The sequence below is a fragment of the Rhinichthys klamathensis genome, unplaced genomic scaffold, assembly GCF_029890125.1.
Source record: "Rhinichthys klamathensis goyatoka isolate OS25496 unplaced genomic scaffold, OSU_Roscu_1.1 h1tg000272l_1, whole genome shotgun sequence".
Lineage (NCBI taxonomy): Eukaryota > Metazoa > Chordata > Actinopteri > Cypriniformes > Leuciscidae > Rhinichthys > Rhinichthys klamathensis.
In genome coordinates this window covers 1,449,025-1,460,000 of record NW_026606792.1, presented here as the reverse complement: position 1 = coordinate 1,460,000, position 10,976 = coordinate 1,449,025, and the positions used below count along the sequence as shown (strand labels likewise).

At 44.0% G+C, this 10,976-nt stretch overlaps 4 non-coding genes across 4 annotated transcripts; all 4 read right to left on the bottom strand.

Moving 5' to 3' along the window:
• Nucleotides 1-1,619: 1,619 nt before the first annotated feature.
• trnar-ccu (transfer RNA arginine (anticodon CCU)) lies at nt 1,620-1,692 on the bottom strand. The gene has a single exon. It is a non-coding gene; the product is annotated as a tRNA-Arg (tRNA).
• A 1,841-nt stretch (nt 1,693-3,533) lies between these two features.
• On the bottom strand, nt 3,534-3,606 carry trnar-ccu (transfer RNA arginine (anticodon CCU)). Its single transcript has one exon. It is a non-coding gene; the product is annotated as a tRNA-Arg (tRNA).
• A 1,834-nt stretch (nt 3,607-5,440) lies between these two features.
• On the bottom strand, nt 5,441-5,520 carry trnar-ccu (transfer RNA arginine (anticodon CCU)). Its single transcript has one exon. It is a non-coding gene; the product is annotated as a tRNA-Arg (tRNA).
• A 1,708-nt stretch (nt 5,521-7,228) lies between these two features.
• trnar-ccu (transfer RNA arginine (anticodon CCU)) lies at nt 7,229-7,301 on the bottom strand. The gene has a single exon. It is a non-coding gene; the product is annotated as a tRNA-Arg (tRNA).
• Nucleotides 7,302-10,976: the final 3,675 nt, after the last annotated feature.

The following is a 10,976-nucleotide window of genomic DNA, read 5'->3' as shown; positions in this document are numbered from 1 at the left end:
CTGCTCGCCGTAGAAGAACTCCCATTCAAAGGTGTTTTCAAAAGGACTTGCATTTAGGCACATATGAAGTGCACACGAAGTGCACACGAAGTGCACACGAAGTGCCTCTGTCATAAATGAGATCAGGTGAAAACAACAAAGGGTTTTAGCACAGAGATGTGACAGCTTTTCTTCAAGTAGGTACAGAGAATGTTTATAAGTAAAGCTGTCTTAGCAGAGGATGGTTTCAATCCATCGACCTCTGGGTTATGGGCCCAGCACGCTTCCGCTGCGCCACTCTGCTGTAAACCACCCCAGATGGGACTTCCCTGGCTTAGGAGGCCAGTGCCTTATCCATTAGGCCACTGGGGCTGTTAAAAACCTGTGCTCATGTGCCCACATTACTTTGGCTTCAGTGACAACAACAGCATTGGTATTTAAACAAGGCCAGCACACAAAGTAATCCGGATAAACGACTACTTCAATAGGCCACTGGGGCATGAATCGCTTGCCCTACTAATTGTCAATCTCATTCAGGTGGCTTAGTCAATGAGGCATTTTTAAAAGGGCATACACACACAAACACACAGATTTTCTGAATGAACAAGCGAGATGTGGAAGTTGCTCTTTATTGGGATAAAACATGGACATAAGTGAAGATGCCTTAGCAGAGGATGGTTTCGATCCATCGACCTCTGGGTTAGATCAGGTGAAAACAAGAAAGGGTTTTAGCACAGAGATGTGACAGCTTTTCTTCAAGTAGGAACAGAGTATGTTTATAAGTAAAGCTGTCTTAGCAGAGGATGGTTTCCATCCATCGACCTCTGGGTTATGGGCCCAGCACGCCTCCGCTGCGCCACTCTGCTCGCCGTAGAAGAACTCCCATTCACAGGTGTTTTCAAAAGGACTTGCATTTAGGCACACATGAAGTGCACACGAAGTTCCTCTGTCATAAATGAGATCAGGTGAAAACAAGAAAGGGTTTTAGCAAAGAGATGTGACAGCTTTTCTTCAAGTAGGAACAGAGTATGTTTATAAGTAAAGCTGTCTTAGCAGAGGATGGTTTCCATTCATCGACCTCTGGGTTATGGGCCCAGCACGCTTCCGCTGCGCCACTCTGCTCGCCGTAGAAGAACTCCCATTCACAGGTGTTTTCAAAAGGACTTGCATTTAGGCACACATGAAGTGCACACGAAGTGCATCTGTCATAAATGAGATCAGGTGAAAACAACAAAGGGTTTTAGCACAGAGATGTGACAGCTTTTCTTCAAGTAGGTACAGAGAATGTTTATAAGTAAAGCTGTCTTAGCAGAGGATGGTTTCGATCCATCGACCTCTGGGTTATGGGCCCAGCACGCTTCCGCTGCGCCACTCTGCTCGCCATAGAAGAACTCCCATTCACAGGTGTTTTCAAAAGGACTTGCGTTTAGGCACACATGAAGTGCACACGAAGTGCCTCTGTCATAAATGAGATCAGGTGAAAACAACAAAGGGTTTTAGCACAGAGATGTGACAGCTTTTCTTCAAGTAGGTACAGAGAATGTTTATAAGTAAAGCTGTCTTAGCAGAGGAAGGTTTCGATCCATCGACCTCTGGGTTATGGGCCCAGCACGCTTCCGCTGCGCCACTCTGCTGTAAACCACCCCAGATGGGACTCGAACCCACAATCCCTGGCTTAGGAGGCCAGTGCCTTATCCATTAGGCCACTGGGGCTGTTAAAAACCTGTGCTCATGTGCCCACATTACTTTGGCTTCAGTGACAACAACAGCATTGGTATTTAAACAAGGCCAGCACACAAAGTAATCCGGATGAATGACTACTTCAATAGGCCACTGGGGCATGAATCGCTTGCCCTACTAATTGTCAATCTCATTCAGGTGGCTTAGTCAATGAGGCGTTTTTAAAAGGGCATACACACACAAACACACAGATTTTCAGAATGAACAAGCGAGATGTGGAAGTTGCTCTTTATTGGGATAAAACATGGACATAAGTGAAGATGCCTTAGCAGAGGATGGTTTCGATCCATCGACCTCTGGGTTAGATCAGGTGAAAACAAGAAAGGGTTTTAGCACAGAGATGTGACAGCTTTTCTTCAAGTAGGAACAGAGTATGTTTATAAGTAAAGCTGTCTTAGCAGAGGATGGTTTCCATCCATCGACCTCTGGGTTATGGGCCCAGCACGCTTCCGCTGCGCCACTCTGCTCGCCATAGAAGAACTCCCATTCACAGGTCTTTTCAAAAGGACTTGCGTTTAGGCACACATGAAGTGCACACGAAGTGCACACGAAGTCCCTCTGTCATAAATGAGATCAGGTGAAAACAACAAAGGGTTTTAGCACAGAGATGTGACAGCTTTTCTTCAAGTAGGTACAGAGAATGTTTATAAGTAAAGCTGTCTTAGCAGAGGATGGTTTCGATCCATCGACCTCTGGGTTATGGGCGCAGCACGCTTCCGCTGCGCCACTCTGCTGTAAACCACCCCAGATGGGACTTCCCTGGCTTAGGAGGCCAGTGCCTTATCCATTAGGCCACTGGGGCTGTTAAAAACCTGTGCTCATGTGCCCACATTACTTTGGCTTCAGTGACAACAACAGCATTGGTATTTAAACAAGGCCAGCACACAAAGTAATCCGGATGAACGACTACTTCAATAGGCCACTGGGGCATGAATCGCTTGCCCTACTAATTGTCAATCTCATTCAGGTGGCTTAGTCAATGAGGCGTTTTTAAAAGGGCATACACACACAAACACACAGATTTTCGGAATGAACAAGCGAGATGTGGAAGTTGCTCTTTATTGGGATAAAACATGGACATAAGTGAAGATGCCTTAGCAGAGGATGGTTTCGATCCATCGACCTCTGGGTTAGATCAGGTGAAAACAAGAAAGGGTTTTAGCAAAGAGATGTGACAGCTTTTCTTCAAGTAGGAACAGAGTATGTTTATAAGTAAAGCTGTCTTAGCAGAGGATGGTTTCCATTCATCGACCTCTGGGTTATGGGCCCAGCACGCTTCCGCTGCGCCACTCTGCTCGCCGTAGAAGAACTCCCATTCACAGGTGTTTTCAAAAGGACTTGCATTTAGGCACACATGAAGTGCACACGAAGTGCATCTGTCATAAATGAGATCAGGTGAAAACAACAAAGGGTTTTAGCACAGAGATGTGACAGCTTTTCTTCAAGTAGGTACAGAGAATGTTTATAAGTAAAGCTGTCTTAGCAGAGGATGGTTTCGATCCATCGACCTCTGGGTTATGGGCCCAGCACGCTTCCGCTGCGCCACTCTGCTCGCCATAGAAGAACTCCCATTCACAGGTGTTTTCAAAAGGACTTGCGTTTAGGCACACATGAAGTGCACACGAAGTGCCTCTGTCATAAATGAGATCAGGTGAAAACAACAAAGGGTTTTAGCACAGAGATGTGACAGCTTTTCTTCAAGTAGGTACAGAGAATGTTTATAAGTAAAGCTGTCTTAGCAGAGGAAGGTTTCGATCCATCGACCTCTGGGTTATGGGCCCAGCACGCTTCCGCTGCGCCACTCTGCTGTAAACCACCCCAGATGGGACTCGAACCCACAATCCCTGGCTTAGGAGGCCAGTGCCTTATCCATTAGGCCACTGGGGCTGTTAAAAACCTGTGCTCATGTGCCCACATTACTTTGGCTTCAGTGACAACAACAGCATTGGTATTTAAACAAGGCCAGCACACAAAGTAATCCGGATGAATGACTACTTCAATAGGCCACTGGGGCATGAATCGCTTGCCCTACTAATTGTCAATCTCATTCAGGTGGCTTAGTCAATGAGGCGTTTTTAAAAGGGCATACACACACAAACACACAGATTTTCAGAATGAAAAAGCGAGATGTGGAAGTTGCTCTTTATTGGGATAAAACATGGACATAAGTGAAGATGCCTTAGCAGAGGATGGTTTCGATCCATCGACCTCTGGGTTAGATCAGGTGAAAACAAGAAAGGGTTTTAGCACAGAGATGTGACAGCTTTTCTTCAAGTAGGAACAGAGTATGTTTATAAGTAAAGCTGTCTTAGCAGAGGATGGTTTCCATCCATCGACCTCTGGGTTATGGGCCCAGCACGCTTCCGCTGCGCCACTCTGCTCGCCATAGAAGAACTCCCATTCACAGGTCTTTTCAAAAGGACTTGCGTTTAGGCACACATGAAGTGCACACGAAGTGCACACGAAGTCCCTCTGTCATAAATGAGATCAGGTGAAAACAACAAAGGGTTTTAGCACAGAGATGTGACAGCTTTTCTTCAAGTAGGTACAGAGAATGTTTATAAGTAAAGCTGTCTTAGCAGAGGATGGTTTCGATCCATCGACCTCTGGGTTATGGGCGCAGCACGCTTCCGCTGCGCCACTCTGCTGTAAACCACCCCAGATGGGACTTCCCTGGCTTAGGAGGCCAGTGCCTTATCCATTAGGCCACTGGGGCTGTTAAAAACCTGTGCTCATGTGCCCACATTACTTTGGCTTCAGTGACAACAACAGCATTGGTATTTAAACAAGGCCAGCACACAAAGTAATCCGGATGAACGACTACTTCAATAGGCCACTGGGGCATGAATCGCTTGCCCTACTAATTGTCAATCTCATTCAGGTGGCTTAGTCAATGAGGCGTTTTTAAAAGGGCATACACACACAAACACACAGATTTTCTGAATGAACAAGCGAGATGTGGAAGTTGCTCTTTATTGGGATAAAACATGGACATAAGTGAAGATGCCTTAGCAGAGGATGGTTTCGATCCATCGACCTCTGGGTTAGATCAGGTGAAAACAAGAAAGGGTTTTAGCACAGAGATGTGACAGCTTTTCTTCAAGTAGGAACAGAGTATGTTTATAAGTAAAGCTGTCTTAGTAGAGGATGGTTTCGATCCATCGACCTCTGGGTTTTGGGCCCAGCACGCTTCCGCTGCGCCACTCTGCTCGCCGTAGAAGAACTCCCATTCACAGGTGTTTTCAAAAGGACTTGCATTTAGGCACACATGAAGTGCACACGAAGTGCCTCTGTCATAAATGAGATCAGGTGAAAACAACAAAGGATTTTAGCACAGAGATGTGACAGCTTTTCTTCAAGTAGGTACAGAGAATGTTTATAAGTAAAGCTGTCTTAGGAGGGGATGGTTTCGATCCATCGACCTCTGGGTTATGGGCCCAGCACGCTTCCGCTGCGCCACTCTGCTCGCCATAGAAGAACTCCCATTCACAGGTGTTTTCAAAAGGACTTGCGTTTAGGCACACATGAAGTGCACACGAAGTGCCTCTGTCATAAATGAGATCAGGTGAAAACAACAAAGGGTTTTAGCACAGAGATGTGACAGCTTTTCTTCAAGTAGGTACAGAGAATGTTTATAAGTAAAGCTGTCTTAGCAGAGGATGGTTTCGATCCATCGACCTCTGGGTTATGGGCCGAGCACGCTTCCGCTGCGCCACTCTGCTGTAAACCACCCCAGATGGGACTCGAACCCACAATCCCTGGCTTAGGAGGCCAGTGCCTTATCCATTAGGCCACTGGGTCTGTTAAAAACCTGTGCTCATGTGCCCACATTACTTTGGCTTCAGTGACAACAACAGCATTGGTATTTAAACAAGGCCAGCACACAAAGTAATCCGGATGAACGACTACTTCAATAGGCCACTGGGGCATGAATCGCTTGCCCTACTAATTGTCAATCTCATTCAGGTGGCTTAGTCAATGAGGCGTTTTTAAAAGGGCATACACACACAAACACACAGATTTTCTGAATGAACAAGCGAGATGTGGAAGTTGCTCTTTATTGGGATAAAACATGGAAATAAGTGAAGATGCCTTAGCAGAGGATGGTTTCGATCCATCGACCTCTGGGTTAGATCAGGTGAAAACAAGAAAGGGTTTTAGCACAGAGATGTGACAGCTTTTCTTCAAGTAGGAACAGAGTATGTTTATAAGTAAAGCTGTCTTAGCAGAGGATGGTTTCCATCCATCGACCTCTGGGTTATGGGCCCAGCACGCTTCCGCTGCGCCACTCTGCTCGCCGTAGAACAACTCCCATTCACAGGTGTTTTCAAAAGGACTTGCATTTAGGCACACATGAAGTGCACACGAAGTGCCTCTGTCATAAATGAGATCAGGTGAAAACAACAAAGGGTTTTAGCACAGAGATGTGACAGCTTTTCTTCAAGTAGGTACAGAGAATGTTTATAAGTAAAGCTGTCTTAGCAGAGGATGGTTTCGATCCATCGACCTCTGGGTTATGGGCGCAGCACGCTTCCGCTGCGCCACTCTGCTGTAAACCACCCCAGATGGGACTTCCCTGGCTTAGGAGGCCAGTGCCTTATCCATTAGGCCACTGGGGCTGTTAAAAACCTGTGCTCATGTGCCCACATTACTTTGGCTTCAGTGACAACAACAGCATTGGTATTTAAACAAGGCCAGCACACAAAGTAATCCGGATGAACGACTACTTCAATAGGCCACTGGGGCATGAATCGCTTGCCCTACTAATTGTCAATCTCATTCAGGTGGCTTAGTCAATGAGGCGTTTTTAAAAGGGCATACACACACAAACACACAGATTTTCTGAATGAACAAGCGAGATGTGGAAGTTGCTCTTTATTGGGATAAAACATGGACATAAGTGAAGATGCCTTAGCAGAGGATGGTTTCGATCCATCGACCTCTGGGTTATGGGCCCAGCACGCTTCCGCTGCGCCACTCTGCTCGCCATAGAAGAACACCCATTCACAGGTGTTTTCAAAAGGACTTGCGTTTAGGCACACATGAAGTGCACACGAAGTGCCTCTGTCATAAATGAGATCAGGTGAAAACAACAAAGGGTTTTAGCACAGAGATGTGACAGCTTTTCTTCAAGTAGGTACAGAGAATGTTTATAAGTAAAGCTGTCTTAGCAGAGGATGGTTTAGATCCATCGACCTCTGGGTTATGGGTTATGGGCCCAGCACGCTTCCACTGCGCCACTCTGCTCGTCATAGAAGAACTCCCATTCACAGGTGTTTTCAAAAGGACTTGCGTTTAGGCACACATGAAGTGCACACGAAGTGCCTCTTTCATAAATGAGATCAGGTGAAAACAACAAAGGGTTTTAGCACAGAGATGTGACAGCTTTTCTTCAAGTAGGTACAGAGAATGTTTATAAGTAAAGCTGTCTTAGCAGAGGATGGTTTCGATCCATCGACCTCTGGGTTATGGGCCCAGCACGCTTCTGCTGCGCCACTCTGCTGTAAACCACCCCAGATGGGACTCAAACCCACAATCCCTGGCTTAGGAGGCCAGTGCCTTATCCATTAGGCCACTGGGGCTGTTAAAAACCTGTGCTCATGTGCCCACATTACTTTGGCTTCAGTGACAACAACAGCATTGGCATTTAAACAAGACCAGCACACAAAGTAATCCGGATGAACGACTACTTCAATAAGCCACTGGGGCATGAATCGCTTTCCCTACTAATTGTCAATCTCATTCAGAGATTGAGAGAGATGTGACAGCTTTTCTTCAAGTAGGAACAGAGTATGTTTATAAGTAAAGCTGTCTTAGCAGAGGATGGTTTCGATCCATCGACCTCTGGGTTATGGGCCCAGCACGCTTCCGCTGCGCCACTCTGCTCGCCATAGAGGCCTTGCATTTAGGCACACATGAAGTGCACACGAAGTACCTCTGTCATAAATGAGATCAGGGGCCTCATTTATAAACGTTGCGTATGCACAAAAGAAGGCGTACGCCGCTCTCTACGCAATTATTGGTATTAATAAAAAGCAAACTTGACGGGAAAATGTGCGGTCCTTCACGCAAGCTCTGACCCAGGCGTACGCACAAAAACGGGTGAAATGAGAAATGGCGACACCGTCGGCAGATGGAAGAAACACGTGAAAGTGTGTGAAACTGTAGACCGTTGTGTAAAATAAATGGCAATACTGCCTCTCATAAATAACACAAAGACTTCACAAAGCAAGTCTTACAATTAACAGCCTACACGAACACCCGTTTGATCGATCTGCAACAGAAATGCAAATACATAGGCTATTTGCAAAAAGAAAAGTGAAATATGTTCTGCAATAATATTGGCATGTTATACAATTCATCCTCATAAATAAGATGGTAAACAGAACGAAATAATGTACAAAACTGATATTATCGCCAATGTGTCCGTCAGGCGGAGCAGATATAGATGCAATTAGATAGATAGATAGATAGATAGATAGATAGATAGATAGATAGATAGATAGATAGATAGATAGATAGATAGATAGATAGATAGATAGATAGATTATTTGTCCACTGGGGAAAGTTGTTTTCATAGTAAAAATGTCTTCATCAGCTACGGAATCATGGTATTCATGCATATGCCTTTAGTTTGTTTTATTTTTGATAAAATAACGTATGACGTAGACCTATGTCTCAACCATTCTGAAAGCTGCAAGAAATTACATTTGCGCTGAACTATTTCCCATTTCCAAGTAGATTATAACCGACATCTGTAGCTTGTCATTTCTTTTTTATTTCGGCCAAAGTCCGAGGTTGTGAGGCTACAGCATTTACGGCGTCTGCAACCTTGCCACTCAAGTGCCTTTTTGGCATTAGTAGCCTATAGGCCTATGCCCACACTGTGCCCTCCAAACAACATTTTTCTCCTCTTTTCCACCTCGCCAACGAAAACTTCTACTTCACATTGAGTGAAGTTAAGTTTTTTTGATTTCCTCTCTATGTTTGCCATGATTTCGCAATCGATGAATATTAACTTATGGGTGTTTCACAGACTATTTATGGGCAACTATGGGCGTGACATGAAGCCGCAAAAGCTGCGCTACATTTAGAATTGATTGTGATTTATTAAGGGAAAAATGCGTAGGATGTGCGTGCGCTCGGTTTTATAAATCCGAATATTTCTGTGCGTACGCACGTCCTATGTTTCATCCGTACGCCACTTCTGACGCAAATCCTACGCAAAGTTTTATAAATGAGGCCCCAGGTGAAAACAACAAAGGGTTTTAGCACAGAGATGTGACAGCTTTTCTTCAAGTAGGTACAGAGAATGTTTATAAGTAAAGCTGTCTTAGCAGAGGATGGTTTCGATCCATCGACCTCTGGGTTATGGGCCCAGCACGCTTCCGCTGCGCCACTCTGCTCGCCATAGAAGAACTCCCATCCACAGGTTTTTTCAAAAGGACTTGCGTTTAGGCACACATGAAGTGCACACGAAGTGCCTCTGTCATAAATGAGATCAGGTGAAAACAACCAAGGGTTTTAGCACAGAGATGTGACAGCTTTTCTTCAAGTAGGTACAGAGAATGTTTATAAGTAAAGCTGTCTTAGCAGAGGATGGTTTCGATCTATCGACCTCTGGGTTATGGGCCCAGCACGCTTCCGCTGCGCCACTCTGCTCGCCATAGAAGAACTCCCATTCACAGGTGTTTTTAAAAGGACTTGCGTTTAGGCACACATGAAGTGCACACGAAGTGCCTCTGTCATAAATGAGATCAGGTGAAAACAAGAAAGGGTTTTAGCACAGAGATGTGACAGCTTTTCTTCAAGTAGGAACAGAGTATGTTTATAAGTAAAGCTGTCTTAGCAGAGGATGGTTTCGATCCATCGACCTCTGGGTTATGGGCCCAGCACGCTTCCGCTGAGCCAATCTGCTCCGGACAACAGACTTGCCATACCCTACTGTTTTCAAATTGACATGCGTTAAGGCACACTTGAAGTGCTCTTCTGTCATCAATTAGAACAGGTGAAAAATGCAGAAGATTTTAGCACACCGCTGAGGCAACTTTTCTTCAAGTAGGAACAGAGCATGTATTTAAGTAAAGAAGGTTTAGCAGAGGGTGGTTTCGATCCATCGACCTCTGGGTTATGGGCCCAGCACGCTTCCGCTGCGCCACTCTGCTAGCCATAGAAGATCTCCCATTCACAGGTGTTTTCAAAAGGACTTGCGTTTAGGCACACATGAAGTGCACACGAAGTGCCTCTGTCATAAATGAGATCAGGTGAAAACAACAAAGGGTTTTAGCACAGAGATGTGACAGCTTTTCTTCAAGTAGGTACAGAGAATGTTTATAAGTAAAGCTGTCTTAGCAGAGGATGGTTTCGATACATCGACCTCTGGGTTATGGGCCCAGCAAGCTTCCGCTGCGCCACTCTGCTCGCCATAGAAGAACTCCCATTCACAGGTGTTTTCAAAAGGGCTTGCGTTTAGGCACACATGAAGTGCCTCTTTCATAAATGAGGGCTTGAGACGAAGAACCATATAAGTCCATATTTTCAAATTTTTAATAATGACATTTTTTTAATTTGGACTCTGAATATTATATTTTATTTATTTTTTTTACTTGAAGATAGACAACAAAAGTTTCACAATTCTAATGAGATAAGATTTTTTAGTATCAATCTTAAAAATAAAAAGTTAGAGTAATTTACATTTCTGGAATGTGGAAGAACAGTATAAGTCCAGTTAATGTGGAATAACAGTACAAGTCCAATTCATCATATCACTTAAACCACTGGAGATTTGATTCCTTTGTCTTAGTTTTAATACAGTAACAGAACCTTAAAGAAAATATTAAACATTTCTTTCTTTCAATTTCTTTTATTTTTTTACCAACATAAATCACAGAACAAAAACACAGACAATACAGTACGAACAATGAACAATACATAGGCCTACTTATAGTACAGAAAATAAACGTCAATACAAACAATAAACCGTACATACAATCAACAATACATACAAACAATAAACAACAGTAATAACTGTAAACAATACATATTTACAATACAGACATACATCATCATCATTCCTTGCTATGGTTCCATATGCTAGTTTACCATTTTATAATACATTTCATAAATCACCCCATTCATTAATTTACTAAATAAATAACTATATATTCCTATTATACAACATAATATAAGGCATACAAGATAAACTACAACTACTATTATGATTAATTTTACACAATATACACAATATACCCCACCTT